Genomic DNA, 20,954 nt, shown 5'->3' on the forward strand with positions numbered 1-20,954 from the left:
ACAGGTGCGCAGCAGACACCATTTCACGCTAATTGTAAGGTAGACTGAGTCACAACGCCGGCTTCCAGCATGTTCCAAATGATCATCCACCGTCTCCTATAAACAGTCTTTAACCTAATATCAGGCTCTGTGTTGTTTCAGGCGTGGAAAACCCAACGCGAGTCCTAAAAAGTGTCCATTGTTCAGTGTTTATTTAGCACGCCATTGTTAGACTGACTGCGTCCCTGTCGGTTAATTCAGCGAAATGAAGGCGTGAGACAGACAGCGCAGCGCCAGACGAGACACCGGCCCACCAAAAAGACACTTTCTCTTTTTTATCTCCTCCTCCTCCTCCTCCTCATCCTCCTCACGTGGCTTGACTAAGGGAAAGCCTTAACAATAAGATTTATCCCTGTAAATGATTTAGGGGAAGACTCTGAATGGGAGACGACATCGATACAGCACGAGGTTTGACCTTGAAATCGGCGGAAGTGACAGGACGAGGTGATTTAAGGCCAGTTTTGCACGGCCCGCTGCTTCCCACTTGCTCGTTAGTCTCCAGACATGTCAGAACTGAATGAAAATACTACCTGCACCAACAATGAATACCTAAGTTCTGTCCTAAAAAGATATTCCACATTCACCATATCTACTGTAAATTATATAATGCATGCTGTAAGTGATATAATGCACTACAACCAGTGTATGTGGTTAATGCCAAGACCTGGCCTTGCTGGCTTTCGTGTGTGTGTGTGTATGTGTCTGGCTGCTGGCGTCTTCTTCAGACTGAAAGGGGTTAGTGGGTCATGACAGAGTATGAGAATCCAGATTACATGCACTACATACAGAGAGGCAGAGAGGAATGGTGAGGTGTGCATGCTGACATGTGCATCCTGAGCATCCCATATTTCAGCCCAATTGAGCTGTCTGACTGTGTGATTTTTTTTTTTTCTTTAGGGGGGTGTATAACCCCATATGACCTCCAGTGAGACAAAACTCCACATTGTCACATTGTAAGTAGAAGGAGATTGAGCTAATTAGCAAGCCCCTGTTTGCCAACTTGGGCCTTTTCCTTATATCATCAAACTACCATGAAGCCTAAATTTGATGGGAAAATGAATAGTTTGTCCTGCTCACTGTTACACTGATTATTGTTTTGTATATACAGTTGAGTTCCTAAAATTTTGAGCAGGATGATCGGTGTAAATTGTTATTATTTTGTCTTCTGGGAAACATGTAAATATCTTATCTAACTTTTGAATGGCAGTACTAAATGGAAAAAAAATCTTTGAACAAAATAATAACAATTTCCTGTTCTAAAGTTTACACCCCCAGGCTCTTAATGTAGTGTGTTACCTTCCTGAGCATCAGTGAATGTTTGCACCTTTTGTAATAGTTGTGTACGAGTCCCTCAGTTGTACTGTGTGATCAAGTCTTGCTTTGGTATTGGTGATGCCTTTTTATTCACGAGAAGTCCATTTGGTCCAGAATGCTTTATCAGTCAATGCTCTGGGACTCTTTTGTTGTGCGTTGTCATTGCATAGCATAATTCTGCATACTGAGCTCCATCCCCAAGGAAATGGCACTTTGCTTTAATACAATCAATAAGGTGCCTAAAGAAAATGTTAGTAGGCAAAATGAAGACATGAAGGGAATGAGGGAGCCTGGAGAGAACACAAAGCATGCAATACACGGCATTTTTCAAGCCCATCATGGCACGTTTTCAAAAGTATTGGACACGTAGGACTTCAGCACCTCAACATACTCAGAAGAGCCATGTCACTATGAGACATTTATTATTGCATGATCATGTCATACTTACTACCACTTCAGGGACCCTTGGCCAGAGATAGCACATAGCACAGCTGATGATACCAATGCTACATATATAATCTACCTACAAATATATACACTCACCAGCCACGTTATTAGGAATATCTGTGGACCTGCTCATTGATGCAAATCAGCCAATCATGTAGCAGTAGCACAGTGCATATAATAATGCACATACAGGTCAAGAGCTTCAGTTAATGTTCATATTGAACATCAGAATGTGGAAAAATGTAATCTCAGTGACTTTAACCATGGCATGGTTATTTGTGCCAGATGGGCTATAATAATAATAATAATAATAATAATAATAATAATAGGTTTATTTTTTATAGCGCCTTTACACACACTCAAGGTAGCTTTAGAATTAGAAAGCACTTATAACACAGCAAGAGAAAAAAAACAGTCACAGTTAAGAGACACAGAAACATTGGACAAAGAGATTTTAAAATAGGCTTTGTGTTGTTTTTTGAACTCTTGTACAGAGGTTATGGAGGGATTGTGGGATAGAGTCCCAAAGTGAAGGGGCTACTCTGCAGAAAGCCTTAACACCGAGTGAGGACAACGTGTAATGTGGAATGAATATTAGGCCAGTATCAGATGACCTGAGAGAGCGTGATGGAGTGTAGGGACGGACGAGATCAGCAATGTATGAGGGAGCTAGACCATTTAGGGCTTTGAAAGTGATAAGGAGAACTTTATATTGGATCCGATATGAAACAGGTAACCTGTGTAACCTGTGCAGGACAGGAGTGATGTGTGATGATTTCTTAGAATGAGAGAGAGACACGGCTGCTGAATTCTGGATGTATTGCAATTTATTGATTGTTTTAGTGGGAAGGCCAGAAAAGAGAGTATTACAATAATCAAGCAGATAACTGATGAATGCATGATTTGCGTATTTCAGAAACTGTTGATCTCCTGGGATTTTCATGTTCAACTGTATCTAGGGTTTGCACAGAATGATGGCAAAAACAAAAAACACACAGTGAGCAGCAATTCGGTGGGCGGAAACACCTTGTTGATAAGAGAGGTCAGAAGAGAATGGTCAATCTGGTTCGAGCTGACATGACGTCTATGGTTACTCAAATAGCAACTCTGAACAACCGTGGAGAGCAGAAAATAATCTCAAAACACACAACACTTGGAACCTTAAGGCGGATGGCCTACAACAGCAGAAGACTATATCAGGTTCCGATAAGGAAAAACATTGCCTGGTCTTTTTCCCATCTTCAGCTGTCCAGTTTCAGTATCAATTTATTGTGCACCTTCTTCTCAGTATAAGGTGTTCAAAATGAAGTAATAAAAGGATTAACAGCCTTATTAAACTTTATGAAGCCTTATTAGATATTTATAAATATATAGTGACATTGTTTACAGTGCTTTGACAAAGCTGTTGGAGTACAGTCAATCAGTAGGAGTGTTTGAGTTTGTGTATAAAACCCTGGGATTGTATGTTAGTGGGCAGTGTGTGTGTGTCATTGCTGGTATGTCGACAGTACAGACTGAGGGAGTGTGGTGGGTGGAAGGTTGACTGTAAGTAATTAAGGGTAATTGATCGTTCTTAAGGACCTGCTGTTCTGCTGACAGCACAGGAACTCAGTCTCGCACCTATACATATACATGACAATAGGTCCATCATGCATAATGCTCAGATTAGAGAGATAACAAATTTTGATCAAATATGCCAATTCCACTGGACCATCATGGACCCCGACACAGTCTATAGGACAGCTTCCTTGGTTTGCTAAAGTTTTCTCTTTTTGAACACAAAATAGCTTTTTCACTCATTTATCCTTTTCCCCTTGTCATTTTATCTATTAATCTTCATTTCTTGCTTAAATATTGTGCCAGAATAATCATTCAGTCTCTCTTTTCATCTCTCAGAGTAATGGTTAGTTTGTATCATTGATCTGAAGGCTGGTTTGTGGTTGTGTAGAAGTGGAAGCTGGATTCTGAACATCTGCCAGTGGCTCAGCACTGGGACTTTTAGTAATGCTCTAAATAACAGGCCGCCATGCTGCGGAAAATTAGCCTGCGTCTGTGTTTGGTGTGTGTGTACATGTATTTGTGCTTTCCAAGCCAAAAGCGCATTTGCTATTATAGTGAAGTTTGCTGATGAAATAAGTTTGTGTATGTAAGTATGTGTGTGTGTCAGAGAGAGGATGAAAGTAAACCTTCAGAGTAAACATTAAGTGTCGTATGGAATAATTTTTTTCCAGCGAGACTGTGCTGATCCTGTAATCTTTACTATAAAAACCAAAAGGGAAGGCGTTATAATACCGCAGAGACAACCTGCCGGCTCAGACAAACGTGTCACTTGGACACGCAGCACAAGCGTCGTGTGCTTGATTCAATCTACTTATCATCAAACTTCAATCATGCCACGTATGTGCCAACAGAAAGGTATCACTAAATTTCAGATTCAATTCTATTTCTTGGTTAATGCAATGGAAGTTTCCACAAAGGGCCTGATTTGAACTGGAGCTGCAGTTTTATGACTGTTTGATCGAATTAGGTCTTAGGCTTTAGATATTCTTAAACTGCAGCATGTGCGTCAGAGCTGCAGCTTCTTTCTCACCCAAGCTGCAAGAAAGGAAAGGTGGGAAAATCTTCCTTCCTTCCTTCTTTCCTTCCTTCAGCTAATAAGAAAGAGTACAGCATCTTAAGCATGTAAGCCATTTATTTGACCTACTGTTCAAATCTCTTTCCCTTTCTTTCATAACAGATTCCTACTTGATTTATTCTGTCAACGGAGTCTACCAGACAAGCATAGTGCTGTACACACAGTCAAATTTAGTCCCTGATTCAGCTGCCACAGTGACTGTAATTGCCAGACTGAGCACTGCATGCTGTCATCTGATGAACTGTATTAGACAGAATGTGTCAGTTACATTGGACTTTTGCAAACTCAAGGTCATAGTCAAGCTTAAATTATTATTATTTTTTAAAATATGCTATATGTGGAGATAAATGGAGAGGAGCCAACACTAAATGAACTGAAGTGCTTGTATGTAAATTTAGCTACTGTGTGTTTGAATGTATCACATTATACCCTCTCCTGTGCGTGACTCGATTATCAGACTTTTCAAAGTTTAAACTTCACTTATGGTGAAGTTTAAGTGTGAAGTTCCAGTTCACTTCACTAGCACCCCAGTCTCTGAATAGATGAGACTCTATCTATTTTTAATTTGATATGGGGAGAATAACCACATACTTCTTTGTCCATTTGCCATCTTTAAATATTGTTTTTGTTGTCTACTTTTTCTTTTAAGCAAGCCGTGTTTTCATTTGCTCCAATCTGTAATCCTCATTAATCACCTTATATTCAAAGAATATTTCTCTCCTTACAGCTGTAACTTTTGACTCCTACCTGGACTGCCAGCTAACTGTGACTAAAGAGGCCACCATGAGCCAGGAGGGGCAGGATGACCCCCTCCACTTAGACACCCCACCTCCAAATACACCGCCAGAGCCACAGCAAGATACAGACAGCCCTGAGACTGTAAGTGTGGAAAAGGAGACAGAGGAGACTGGAATTCAGGAGGATGCTGCAGAGAACAGGGATGCAGGAGAGACAGAAACATTGTCAGAGGGAGCATGGCCAGATGAGATAAATAAGGATACACTGATTAATGGAGCTGAGGAGGAGGAGAGGAGAAAAGAGGAAGAGCAGGTCAAAGATGGTGCTGGGAAGAACGGGGAGACGGAACATAGCAATGGAGATATCGTTGAGTGTGCGGGCTGTGATGACCCCCTGCCTCACTTAGAGAATTCAGCAGAACCAGAGCACACTGTAAGGTTAGTAATCTAATTATGTATAGATTTATAGCAGCCTTACCACAGAACAGCTTTGGATTATCCTATAAAATACATTTCATTTGTACAAATGGTTCACACTCTCAGAAAAATATGATTGACTAAACTGGAGGTGCTGCAGCATATATATTATTGTAAATGGTATATTGGTATGGTATATGATTGTAAATCACAATGAATGCTCTCTCTACCAGTTAAGATGATCGTAGCATCACAAAGGTTTTAGGAAACTGTCTTGTACCTTTCAAATAACTTTTTCAAGGTGTGTTCTTCCTTTAGTTAAAGGATCTAGTAGTTAATACTAGATAGAAGTAGTTAATCATACACTGTAAGTTACATAATTGGCCATTAAAGGTGTGACGAGTGATTTTTAATCAGAACATTTTGGGAATATTTGGTGACTTTCTCCTCACATTCTGAAAGCCATCAGTAAAATATCTGCTGAGATTGAAAAGGTCTCGGTGATGCCCCAGCCTCTGTAAAAGGGAGCAAACCAAATAGTGTGAACTAGCAACATCCAACTAATTAGGACAAGGAGTCATCTTTATTTGCATGTCAATTCAGAAAGCTCTACCTCTGGCACTAATATTCAGCCGTAGGAGCCTATGTTTAGTCTAGCCTATGTTTTGGGGTGTGGCTTTAGATGTTGTGTTTCAAAACAGCTATATTTAGTTACTGACTATAAAATCACTGCATATAACTTTAAGAACCACTGATGCCCCTTTAGATAGTATAACATAACTGTACTGTATCTTTGTGACAAGGGAGACAAAGAGGACAGGAAGAGATAGAGGTCCTTTGAAGGTCAGCACTGTCAAAAGAACAAAGTTTCCTTCCCAAACCATATAATCAAGAAACCACAGATACAGTAACAATATAGACAGAAATTAAACAGTCTTATGCTAGTGGAGATATTTTGGGGCTGAACAGAAGTCAGGGAGCTATTACGTGTGTTTCAGTTAGAGCAGTGCGATATAGTCAGAGTTGAGCTGTAACACGTGTGTGAGAGGAAGGTGGAAGAAGATATTTTAGGGCTGAGTGGCAGGGGAGCTGTCCTGAATGAGGCTCTGCTCTGCTGGGATTCTGCTGCTCTTGATGCATGAGTGTGACAGCAGCACAGCTAAAGATAGGAGACACACACACACACACACACACCTTCCTGCTTTGCCATTGCTGCCGTGTGACAGCCAGACATTGCATCGTTTGCATAAGATGCTATGTAGTTCGAATTTCATGTAGCGTAGTGGACTTTCAGAAGGAATTTCAGGAGGCATAGTGGATTATGATATGCTGATGTGCATGCTGACTGTGTGTATGAATTTAGTTTGGAGAACGGTACCAGAGAGGACAGCGAAGGACAGGAGGAAGAGCAGGACTGTGATAAAGAGCCAGGACAGGGGAACCTGGACACATTCAGTTCCACCTTCGAGCTTTCAGTCGAAGAGGCAGATGCGGAGATAGAGGGAGAAGATGAGCCATTGAACCAGGACAGCTTCAGCTCAGCGTTCGAGCGCATTGTTGAGCAGGTTGGCCAGTCCACATCAGTCCAGGAAGAGGAGGAGGAGGAGGAAGAGGACGGGGAGGACGAGCGCGACAGGACTAAAGAGAGCCAGGACGGCTTCAGCTCTACTTTCGAGCGCATCGTGGAGTCGGAGCTGCTGAGGGGCGGGACCTGCTACAGCAGCCTGGATTCACTGGACGTGCTGTCGCTCACGGACGAGACAGACAGCTGCGTGAGCTTCGAGGCACCGCTCACGCCGCTCATCCAGCAGAGGGCACTGGCAGGGCCTGAGCCCCCAGAGCTGGAGCTGGAGACTGTGCAGGAGAGCGCTGAGACGCAGGAGGGGGAGGGAGATGGGGACGAAGCTGGATCAGACAGTCCCCTCCACACCTCCATCCCAGGCAGCAGGTCTGAAAATGTGCTGAGCCAGCCAGCGCAGTGGAGCATTCCCAATGGATTCCACAATGATCTGGCAGGCAACGTGCAAAAGACAGCAATCCTCCCCAGCTCTGTCAGGTAAGTGTGTGGTGTGTGTGTGTGTGTGTGTGTGTGTGTGTGTGTGTGTGTGTGTGTGTGTGTGTGTGTTATGCCAGGTGTCCCTGCTGTCTTCAAAACAACAAACTAATTTAATGGTGACAGGCCACCTGTGACACTAAATAGGAACTGGGACTAGTGACGGTGCTGGTTTCAGCTGACAGGAGGTAAGGGCCAATTCCTGGTGGCCCTCTTGTCCAGTGGATAATAGGAACACACACAGTTGCACAGGTGCAATGAGCAAGGTTCTGGTTTTCTGGAAAAAAAGCATTGAAATGCAGAAAATACAAAAATAACCCAAGTCATTCTAGACTGCTTCATCATATTCTTTAAATAAATTGTTGTAATGAGTAATGTAGTAGTGGAGATCATAATTTCCTACTGCCACAGCCTATGGTATTTAAAGTATTGTACAAAAGCATTCATATTATTAAATAGAGTGTGATTAGGATGGATTTAGTCAGTATGCCCATTTAAACAAGAAGACAATCAACTACGTCATTTCATTTCAATAAATGTTCAAGCACATTTTAACTGTCCAGCCTGTTCATGCAACTGTATAAACACCACAGAAAACGTACTATTCTGGTAAATATGATGGAGCTTGTTCTCTAAACATCACATCACAGTAGTTTAACTTCCTTTTGAGGCACAAAGTGTAAAATATCATTAAATCATTAAAGAGATGGCCATGCTTGTGAATGAAACAATAGAATATCTAGTTTCTCTAGAAGCTGACATGGAAAAATTATTCTGTCCAGTATTTAAGGCTAAAAAGCATGAGTTAAACATTGCCAGTGTATATTGGGTTAGATCTGTGCCCTATTGATTTAACAAGAGCCCCACCATATATCCGAATAACAAATGTTAATTGTCATAAAAATCATCATTCCTCACAACTCCATACATTTAAAATTGCACTGAATTAAAATAACCTCTTTTGAGTGAACAATGATTTAAAAAAAAATTCCTTGCAATATGACAGATATAAGCCAATGTTCCATTGATTTGCTCACCTTTCTGGATGTTGCACAATTGTGGCGCTAGCAAGAGCACTGCCACTTTTAGTGGTCAAACATGGTGCCTGGAACAAGTGCAGATACAAGCCTACTGCGACAGGAATCCCAGGTCCCCTTCCCTGTGAACGTTTTCAGTGGAGGATGAACAGAAGACAGCACATTTAATATGAATATGCTTGGAGGAGATCACTAACTGGCCTATTTCCCATAAATGAGCTCACAGATGCTCGTAATTGGTTACTGTTGTCCTGATAGATAGGGTAGAGAGATATGTAATCCTTCCACCCAGAGAGAAGGCCCGTTATGTAGTCTTGGACAGCTGGCAACAGATGGCTATAAATATCATTATGTACCATTGTGCTTCTATAAGTCCATTGTTATCCATTGAAACAATTAACTAGATTTTACATTTTTTGTTGCAGTAGTTTCATTTACTCTCTGAATCCAGTTTCCCTTAAAATGGTTGCATGTTTCATTGAAGCAAGCAATCATTTCATTTCATTAGCAAAAAAATGAAAGATTTTGATAGATATTGTGTATTATGAAAACGTTATCATGCATCACAATGTGATCTTTTTGCCTTGTCACCTACACCTAGAGGAATCTTGAATTTTTATTAGAAGAAAATCAGAAAACAATAAATAATAGAACAAAATTTCCCAGCTTTCCCAGTCCTATTTCTTCATCTGAAACATCCTGCTTCCATGGTGCCACCAAAGCTGTTACTGGAAAGCTGACATTTGTCCAATTCTGACCAGTAGATGGCATGCAGAGTCCAGTTACAGACAATGCCTATTTCATTTTCTGAACAAAGTGGTGAATTAGCTGGCTTTGATTAAGCTATTAGATACAGATGATGTGTAGATGTAACATTCCTGAGACACACAGAGCTTTGTACAACAATTGCTCTCACAGAATGGATAGAACATATGGTGGATATTTTCCATTTCATGAAATCCAACAGCACTAGAATACATATTGTAGTCCAACATTAGTGGACTTAATGTTCTCTCCTGCTGTTCTGGATCCGCTGCGTTTGAGATGGAGGCTTCGGCTGGCTTTTCTCTGCCTGAATTTGACTCTGAGCCAGAAAGAAGGAGTGGAAAGAATTTTGACTGCTAAGAGAGAGCTACTAAAATCAGGGCCCTGTGCTGCAGTAGATATGTTTCTCAAAACGATTTTCTTGTCAAGCATCTGACTTGGTTTCTCAAGGGGACTCCCTCTTTCTCTCTCTCTAACTCTCTGTCTTTCTTTCTCTTTCTCTTCCATCGTCTGTCTGGAATGCTAAGCAGCAGATGTTGCTGTTTATTCTTTCCCCCTCTTTTTAAACGACTAACAGCTTCCTGTCCCCTAAGTGCGGGCTGAATGAGGCATTGTTTTTGAAAGAGTGACATCATCGCCTTTGGCTTTCCTCTTGCATGGCGGGAGTCCTGCTCTAAATTTCACTCACATTGTTTGGCCCAAACTGCTACAAGCCTCATCAGCGCATTAACCTTCATTGCTCCATTACTCTACTAGAGATCATCTAGATCACTTTTCACAAACAGTGGGGGGCTAAATCTTTCTTAATGTGGTATCTGTTAACATGTGAGCTGGACATATGGAAAAGACTAAAGAATGCTTTTTTTGGTAGCTATCATCATTATCCTGAGATTCTACACTGGTTGCATGTGCTGCTAATCAGCAGCTCTTTTGTGCATTAGTGTAAGTTGCACAGAGACTACAACCTTGATGATGGGGAAATGGTCCTTGTCTGCTTGTCTCTTACACATGAATCTTTTACTCTTTACTGCCATAAATCAGTCTCTCCAGGATTTTGCGATTGCAGAAATTAACGCAAAATCAAGCAAATGCCGTAATATTCAGAGAAGCGTGCAATTTTTCAAAATTTCCACAGATTTTAAGCAGATTTGGGCCAAGACATTTCATGTGACATCACAACATGCATTCAGTCAAAAAACGCTTCCATTCTCATGCGTTGAACATGAGTACAGCTAAAGTTCTCATTTACCAACAAACATCACTGCAAAAGACTATGGAAAACAATTTCGTGCAATTGCAATTTTGCCAATTCAAGTAGGTTTCTATGTAAAAAGCACAAAAAACTCAACAACTTGCATCGCAAATTTTGAAGAAAAAAAAAAAAAAGCAGCAAAATCAAGCATTTTTGGCAGCAACAATCACAAAAAAAAGCGAAATTCTGTATGGACTGATAAACACTCTTGTGCAATGCTTCAATGCTGCTGGGCATCTTGGGTATACAGCTCCTTTCATTATGTGCTTTTTATATATGTGCTTATAAGTATGTGCTATATAAGTATGTGCTTTTTTTTAAATATACTTCAAAGCTAAGCCCTAACCTGAGTTCATTTAAGTCATGTAGGTCATTTGCAGCCAGATGCATCTTTCAATGTAAAAAAAAAAAATTAATAATAATAATTCAAATATTCCGCATTGTTCCTCTTCAATCCGAGGTTCGACTATTGGCCGAACCATCCGTTCTAGCACCTTGGAGTAGACTTTACCAGGGAGGCTGAGAAGTGTGATACCCCTATAATTGGCACTATTTGAACAGGGGAACCGCCACAGTCTGCCACTCCTTGGGCACTGTCCTTGACTTCCACGCAATGTTAAAGAGGCGTGTCATCCAAGACATCTCCTCCACACCCAGAGCTTTCAGCATTTCTGGACGGATTTCATGAATCCCCGGGGCTTTGCCACTGTGTAGTTGTTTGACTACCTCAGTGACCTCCACCAAGGAAATTGACAATGATCCCCCATTAGCCTCCACCTCTGCCTCTGCCATAGAGGGCGTGTTATTCGGATTCAGGAGTTCCTCAAAATGTTCCTTCCACCGTGCAATTACTTGCTCAGTTGAGGTCAACAGCGTCCCATACTTACTGCACACAGCCTGGATGGTTCCCCGTTTCCCCTTTGGTGCCGACCTAAAGTCCTTCTCCATGTCCTCTCCGAACTTCTCCCACACCCACTGCTTTGCCTCTTTCACGGCAGAGGCTGCAGCCCTTCGGGCTTGTTGGTACCTTGCAACTGCCTCCGGAGTCCTCCGGGATAACACATCCCGGAAGGCCTCCTTCTTCAGTCGGACAGCTTCCCTGACCACCGGTGTCCACCACGATGTTCGAGGGTTACTGCCCCTTGAGTCACCTAAGACCTTGAGACCACAGCTCTCTGCTGCAGCTTCAGCAATGGAGGCTTTGAACATTGCCTACTCAGACTCAATGCCCCCAACCTCCACAGGGGTGCCAGAAAAACTCCGCCGTAGGTGTGAGTTGAAGATCTCATGTACAGGGGCCTCCTCCAGACGTTCCCAGTTCACCTGCACTACCCGTTTGGGCTTTCCAGGTCTGTCCAGAGTCTTCCCCCACCCTTTGACCCAACTCACCACCAGATGGTGATCAGTTGACAGGTCTGCCCCTCTCTTCACCTGAGTGTCCAGAACATGCGGCCTCAGATCAGATGATACGATTACAAAATCAATCATCGACCTTTGGCCTAGGGTGCTCTGGTACCACATACACTTATGAGCCTCCTTATGTTCGAACATGGTATTCATTATACACAGTCCATGACTAGCACAGAAGTCCAACAACAAACGCCCACTCGGGTTTAGATCAGGGAGGCCGCTCCTCCCAATCACGCCTCTCCAGGTATCTCCATCATTGCCCACGTGCGCGTTGAAGTCTCCCAGCAGAACTATGGAGTCTCCTACTGGTGCCCCATACAGGACTCCGTTCAGGGTCTCCAAGAAGGCCGAGTACTCTGAACTGGTGTTTGGTGCATATGCACAGACAATAGTCTGAGTTTTCCCCCCCACAACCCGTAGGCGTAAGGAGGCGACCCTCTCGTCCACCGGGGTAAACTTCAATGTAACGGCGCTCAACTGGGGACTTGTGAGTATCCCCACACCTGCCAGGTGCCTCACACCCTGGTCAACTCCAGAGTAGAATAGAGTCCATCCCCTATCCAGGAGTACGGTTCCAGAACTGAGACTGTGCGTAGAGGTAAGCCCCACCAGATCTAACTGGTAGCGCTCCACCCCCCACACAAGTTCCATTTCCTTCCCCCACAGAGAGCTGACGTTCCACGTCCCCAGAGCCAGCCTCTGCCGCCCAAGTCTGGTCCGTCGAGGCCCCTGACCTTCACTGCCACCCGTGTAGCAGTGCACCCGACCCCCATGGTTCACCCCAGGAGTGGTGGCCCATAGGATGGAGAGGGGGGGTCCACGTTGCTTTTTCAGGCTTTGCCTCTGGGTCTGGCTCCAGACGGGGGCCCCGGGCTTCCTCCGGGCAGGGTAACTCCTCCTCTCTTTGATTTCTTCATGAGGGTTTCTTTGGACCATTTTTAGTCTGGCCCCTCCCCTGAGACCACTTTGCCTTGGGAGAGCCAACCAGGAGCACAAGGCTCCAGACAACACAGCCCTCAGGTTTATAGGGACACTCAAACCTCTCCACCATGATAAAGTGACGGTTCCCGGAGAATATTCAAATATTAATCTCCATTGTGCAACATAGGTACCATCATCTTTATTTTTTGGATAAAGAGGTTTCGTTGTTGTAGCTTTTAATCTGTGATCTATCCTCCTACAATTACATAGTGTTCAAGTGTAGATTTAAAGCATTTTCATTCATATTAACACCATTCTTCCTAGTTTTATAATAGATTATTATACAGGGTGTCCCAAACGTCTCCATACATAGGGGACTATGTATTGCAGCACCACATCATTTGTGCCTTCATCAGTGGATGTTCGTGGCTTTTGGTTCAAGACTTTTGGTTCAAGTTAACAATGTATACACTCCTGGGCAAATAAAATGGCCCAAGCCCAAAATGGCAAACTATTAAGCTTTTAATGGTCTTAACAACAAATCATTGGTCAGATGTTACTAGTCAATTATGCTTTAAATGATAATGAAATTATGACTATAACTACCATAAGTGCTGTAAATTATTAGTTAATAAATAAAATCTATACACCACAGATCTTTTTATGAAGATCATTGATTTAAGGAATTCAAATATAAAATGACGATACTCTGAAGATACTCTGAAGATCTATAAATAATAAATATTTAAATATGTATACTTGTATAATAATATGTAAATATTTGCTGCATTGGATCCACACTAGAGCCTTACTGATCTGCTTAACATGTTTCTTATGAGTTTATAATGTGATGTGAGTTTCTGTTTCTCCTCTGCATATTGCAGCTTGATGTATATTTCAGAAATTTGAGACCTACTTCAGAGGGTATTTGAGCAGGAATCATACGAGAGCTGTTAATTTGGTAGTCTCTCAGTTCATCAAGTCTTGGAAAGATCACAGACTGTGTGTCTACCAATCCTTTACTTATTTAGTTTTTACAGTGTTTGGGTTTGTGTGTGTGGTTTTCATATCTCCGTGGAGACTAAATGTCTTCACAGGGTTCGGAATATCTGCCAGTGTAGACCTTGACCCAGCTGGTCCCCATGTGGAAAACTGATTTTCTTTTTTTCCTTTCTTTTTAGCTTTTATTAAAAACAACAACAACAACAACAACAACAACAACAACTTAAAGAACCAAAAGGATTCCGTGTGGTTAGCATAAATAATTATGTTAATGAAAGATTCTGACAAGGATAGGATGACAACTATGTGTGTGTGTGTGTGTGTGTGTGTGTGTGTGTGTGTGTGTTTTGATAGTGATTTCTCATTAGGAACCTTAGCCAAAGAAACCACCATAGCACACCCCCTCCTGTCATCTTGGGATCAATCAGTTCATTTTGAAAGGCTTGAAAAGCTCTCAGTACACTTCATTACCCTTGAATTAAAATTGGTCTCTGAGTTTATATTCAATTACTGTGTACAACTTACAGTGGCTCAAACACATTGGACAGCATTCAGAGCAGGCCTTCAGCCAGTTTTATGTGGCTTTTCCTGTTTTATTTGAGCACCCCTCTCTTTCCTTTTTTTCCGCTCCTATTTTTTCTTTTCCTCCCTCCCCCTCCATATTCTCTATATATTTTCCTCTCCTTTCTATATCTTTCCCCTTCTCTTCGTGTATCTCCTTCCCTGTTGTCTCTTCTGTGCTTTTGACAATCACTGTCTGTCTATAATTCTTACATACATACATACACAATCCTTCACATGCGCGCGCACACACACACACACACACACACACACACACACGAGCACATGCACATACAACATTACTTCATGAATTGTGAAGTTAGCATTTATTTATTTGTCATTATAAAGCTGTATCACTCTTTAGTTCATTCATTTTGTTAAAGTATTGGTGTGCCACATGGTTTGGCGAAATTTTGAAGGTCTTTGATCATTTTTTTTTCATGAGAACGGTCTTCCTGATCGGTTTTTGTCTTGTCCTTTCATCTGTTTTTGGTAATGTCACTGTGATGCCTCATTTCTGATGATGGCCTTCATAGTATTCCATGGTACATCTAATATTTTGGAAATTCTTTGGTACCCCTCTCCTGATCGATACCAATCAGCAGTGAGATTATGCATTTGATGCATTTGATACAGATGCTTGCCCCATTAAAAAAGGATGTGCACACATAGGCAAACAAGTTATTCTACTATTTTTTCTTTTTCTTTTTTTCCCCCCTTAAACATTTGTACTGTTTTTATCCTGAATTTTGTTGCTTGCTATATCACATTAAAGGTGGAAAAATATCTGACATGATTTATCTCGGTTGAATTTTTTACATCAGATAAACAATGCAATTTGAACAGGAGTATGTAGATCAGTGTTTATATTCAGTGCACCAATAACCAGTGGTTGAAATGTCCCTTTTTGCTAAACAATTGTCTGGTGCATAATTAAGTACTTAGAAGCTTGACAGAACACCACATAAGCAATCTCTGAACTTTTTTAAATTGAGCTACTTGTGAAAATTGCAGCAAACTACTCAATTTTACTCCCTGATTGTATGATTTTAATAAAGATAGACTTTAGAGTGCTTTATATTCAGCTTCCAACATAACCCCCCGTAAAAGGCAAATGGCATCCAAAGGGGAAAAAGAGTTAAATAAAAAAATGCTTGATTTAATAAATTATTCATCTAAATAAAATAATCTGATATTAAAATAAAACAAATGTGTAATTATCCTTTAAATGAGACGTGCTCAATTCCAGTACTGATCCATCATTTCAGTCCAGTATTAACCACGGAATTTATATTCAGTATCAGATCTGATTCCTAGTCTAGACCAAGTACAAGGTGACATGGCAAGAGCAGACACATAAGGAATATCAAAGGGGGAAGAGATCCTGAAGCAGATTTGATATTAATTTGTGATTCATTTAAGTAGGACAGTACTCTGGTCATTCAGAAGCAAGCTAAAAAGTGGCGACTGCATTAAAAATATACAGTATGTACTGTATGTATATTCTGAACAGAATTCCACATGCGTGAATATGTATGTGTGAAGATGGATTGCTGTCACTGCCTTTTTTCCCTGCTGTTTATTCCCTTCGGTTTTCCAGTACTTCACAGTCTGTATGCTGAGTTTTGGCTCAGTCTAAGAATAGCTCCATTCCGTCTGTGTCAGACGCATCATTACAGCACTGCAGAGTGAAATAGCGCTCGAGACCCAGGCATCTCACACTGCATGTTTTATGTTGGAGGGTGATGAAAGCCACTGAAAACATTGGAACTGTTACAGTTTAATAGGACAGCTTTGTTTTTTGGTTGTTTTTTTAAAAAAAATAAAGACTGAGTTTGATAATTAAGAGAATTGTGTGTATGATGCTGATGAAGAAAAAAATATTTATGCAGTAACTACTGATGATGATGATGCTGCTGCTGCTGCTGATGATGATGATGAGCATAGCTATAGCTCAGATTGGAATATTGAAAGTCTGATTTATTTCTCTGTCATTTGAAAGCAGGAATGTGACTGGGAGAGGAATTAGAAATAGAAATTTGTTTTCATGCCTCTTTTCGCAATACAGATTTTCCTAGAGCAGTTTAACAGTAGGAGAGAAAAACTGCCAAAGATGGAGATCAGGAGAAAGAGGACTCAGCAGGGGGAGCTCATCATATTCTCTCTGGCTTTGTAAACCATTAGTTCCATTTTTATTATACCAGAATCTAGAAATTCTAGTTCATAAAGAATATAAATGAATAGTTAATGACAAGGATATTGGTATATTAGTTACGACGGGGGTTATATAACTTTAAAGTGTATCACTTTAACTGCGCACGGTTTATGTACTGCATATTTGCCACATAGTTACAGTACTTTTTTGTTTTTCATTGAATAAACTACAAGAGAGAGAGAGGGGACAAAAGAGCCTGGTGAGGGATTGTTGCTATAATGCACGTGTGACAGTAACTAACTTATTTCATGGACATACCATAACAGTGGAATTAAATGTAACTATAAACAGTTAAAAGCATAATGTGTTGTTCATCAATAAATGACTGAACAGGCTGTATCACACCAACAGGCTTGCTATTTGTGCTATTCCATACTAAAAATAATAATACATAATGACAGTTTGCTTTTAATTTATAATGTCTTCTGACTGATCATCTTTATCCTATGATGAAACATTTCTATCCTGATGAAAGTGATCTCTTCCATGATGACCCTGCCCCTATCCACAGGGCATGAGAGCTCACTGAATGTTTGATGAGGATGAAAATGATGTAAATCATATGCTACGGCCTTAACAGACACCAGTCCCTAAGTGATCACCTTAGGGTATTAGACAGCGCCCTCTTGCTGATCTTTTAGAAGCTATGCTTAAGGGAGATCTTGATTTCTTTAGAATTTTCTACATTCTTGCATAAATATGACCTAAAACATCATCAGATTTTCACAGTCCTAAAAGTAGATAAAGTGAGCCCAATTAAAGAAATAAAACAAAAGGTTATACTTGGTCATTTATTTATAGAGGGAAATGATCCAATATTACATATCTGTTAGTGGCAAAAGTATGTGATCCTTTGCTTTCAGTATCTGGTGTGACCCCCTTGTGCAGCAATAACTGCAACTAAACATTTGCGGTAACTGTTGATCAATTCTGCACAACGGCTTGGAGGGATTTTAGCCCATTCCTCAGTACAGAACAGCTTCAATTCTGGGATGCTGGTGGGTTTCCTCACATGATCCGCTTGTTTCAGGTCCTTCCACAACATTTCTATTGGATTAAGGTCAGGACTTTCACTTGGCCAATCCAAAACATTACCTTTATACTTCTTTAACCATTCTTTGGTAGAACGACTTGTGTGCTTAGGGTCATTGTTTTACTGTATGACCCACTTTCTCTTGAGATTCAGTTCATGGACAGTGCTGATATTTTCCTTTAGAATTCACTGGTATAACTCAGAATTCATTGTTCCACCAATGATGGAAAGCTGTCCTGGCCCAGATGCAACAAAACAGGCTCAAACCATGATACTACCACCACCATGTTTCACAGATGGTATAAGTTTCTTGTTCTTATGCTGGAATGCAGTGTTTTCCTTTCTCCAAACATAATGCTTCTCATTAAAAAAAAGAAAAAGATTTATTTTGGTCTCATACATCCACAAAACATTTTTCAATAGCCTTCTGACTTGTCCATGTAATCTTTAGCAAACTGCAGAGGGGCAATAATGGTCTGTTTGGAGAGCAGTGGTTTTCTCCTTGCACATGCACACCGTTGTTGTTCAGTGTTCTCCTGATGGTGGATTCATGAACATTAGCATTAGCCAATGTGTGAGAGGTGTTTATTTGCTTAGAAATTACTCTGGGTTCCTTTGTGACCTCGTGGACTATTACACGTCTTGCTCTTTGAATGATCTTTGTTGCTCGACCACTCCAGGGAGTCCAAATGCTTTAGAGATGGTTTTGTAACCTTTTCTATCCTGATGAGCTTCAACAACTCTTTTTCTGTGGTCCTCAGAAATCTCCTTTGTTTGTGCCATGATACACTTCCACAAACGTGTTGTAAAGATCAGTCTTTGATAGATCCCTTTTCTTCAAATAAAACAGGACTCTCACTCACACCTGATTGGCATCCCATTCATTGAAAATACCCGACTCTTATTTCACTTTCAAATTAACTGCTAATTCAAGAGGTTCACATACTTTTGCCACTCACATATATGTAATATTGGATCATTTTCCTCAATAAATTAATGACCAAGTATAATATTTTATCTCATTTGTTTAATTAGGTTCTCTTTATCTACTTTTAGAACTTGTGTGAAAATCTGATCATTTAGGTCATATTTATGCAGAAATGTTGAATATTCTAAAGGGTTCACAAATTTTCAAGCACCACTGTAACTGTGTAATTTATTAATATATGACACATTATAATTTTTGTATACTTTTTATAATTGTTGGCAAATAGCTGTGCTATAAGAGGAATAAATCCCTTCGGGACATGCTGTTACACTGTAGCACGGCTCATGCCATGTGATTACTGATTTATTACTTATAAGAGCAAACCCTGTTTTATTCCTTACATAGTTAGAGACAAGTAATATCTCTAAGTGCTGTAAATGTTTTGTACTGAACTGTAAGACACATTGTAAGACATATCTCCCTTTGCTGCTGCATATCTCTCCTGCCACACCCTTTCAGTGTGTCTCAGTGATGATGCACACACCCAGGCAGTAAAAAAAAGAATATCAGCAGAAGAGAACATGCTGTGATGTGCAACACTTTGATAGACATCACAGCCACATCAGTGTGTGTCATGCATGTGTCTATGAAAGTCTATGCCTTAGAGGTTATTTAAACTGTCTCCTGTTGCTGCATGAATCCCTGCTAGATGGATTTTTTTTTCTTTTATAAGAAACACAGCTAAAGGGAAACTCAGACATTGAGCAGTAGTGGGCAGAGCCTATACCTTGGGCTGGGCATGTTGCTCTGGGTGATTTCATTTCAAAATACTGCTGCTGTCATGGCTTTATCATCACTGCTCTCTTCATGCTGCTCCAGAAAAGAAGACCGAGAGTCATTTTCAGTGCAGTGTGCATACAGTAAAGTCTCTTTGTCCCAATTCTAAGAGATTGCTAGAGTGACCTTGGTGCTCCCGGGCTTGTAGCCAGATCTGTACTCAAACAGCGGAAATAAGACAGCATGTTAAACCCTCCAGGTCATTCAGTAAAAGCCTGCAAGCCATCTCAGCCCACACTCCACCTCCTTCCTCTCCACAGTGATGCCAGATTGGGTACATTTCACCTGTTCGACTGGTTTTGAGTGAAGTATGTGTGGATAGTATTTCAATTGATAATATATTATATATTTCCAATATATTCCTTTCTTTTTGTGTACCTGACTTATATGACGTCTTATCAAACTTGCATGAGTGAAAGTAACTAATAACCAGAGTCAGAAGAAAAAAACATTTTGCAAAGTAGAGGAAATCCTAACTTGTATGATGAGTTGTAAAGGATGTATAGGCCTGTGTTTTTGACCAGCGTAGTTTGATCAAATAGACCTATTTCCGATGGTTTTATTCTGCATGTCAGTAGACTACTAATCCCTCATGGGCCCCACCTTCCAGCCTGGGCCAAGGCATCCCTGGTTGTCAGCCTGCAGTAGCATAGGGAGGAATTAATTTCAGACATGCGGTATACCACCCTTAGGGTGTATGGAAATATACTAAATAAAATCACAGTATGATTTGTGCAGTTAAACTGAGAAGTGTGCTGCGGTCATGCATTTTGTGTGGATGCCAGACAGTAATAGGTGTAGAGATAGAATGAAGACCATAGGCAGGGTTTTTTTTTTGTTACAAAGGTACATAGGTTTGTACAGGAAGTAAATCTGGAATTACAAACAACTCATTTCAGCTGTTCAGAATCGGTTCCTTCTTTTGGGAGTCAATAACTCTGTCTTGCACTTTGATTTTTTAAACTTTGCAGACTTTTTACATTCACAAACAGCTCTATAACACACTATCTGAAAGGTAATATCTGAAAAAGCATAATAGGGGCACTTTAAACCACACTGAATTAAGCTGTGCTGCTCCCCGCCTGTGATGAAGGGTCTGTTACAACATGGTGGAAAGCTTCTAACTAGTGATGTGTCGTTCATGAACGAATCTTTAATATGACTCGGGAACAACGAGTTGTCTCAGAGAGTGATTCGTTCATTTTTGACTCTGCATGCGCTACAACATCCCCACAGGTTCTGTACCGGAAACAGAAATGATTAGTTCACCTCTCGAGTCTTCGGGGTCGAGTTGTTTATTCATCACGTCACAGCCCCACCGCATTCAGCCTAAGGGGTGGTCACGGGATGA

The sequence above is a fragment of the Ictalurus furcatus genome, chromosome 8 (genome assembly GCF_023375685.1).
Source record: "Ictalurus furcatus strain D&B chromosome 8, Billie_1.0, whole genome shotgun sequence".
In the NCBI taxonomy this organism is placed as follows: domain Eukaryota; kingdom Metazoa; phylum Chordata; class Actinopteri; order Siluriformes; family Ictaluridae; genus Ictalurus; species Ictalurus furcatus.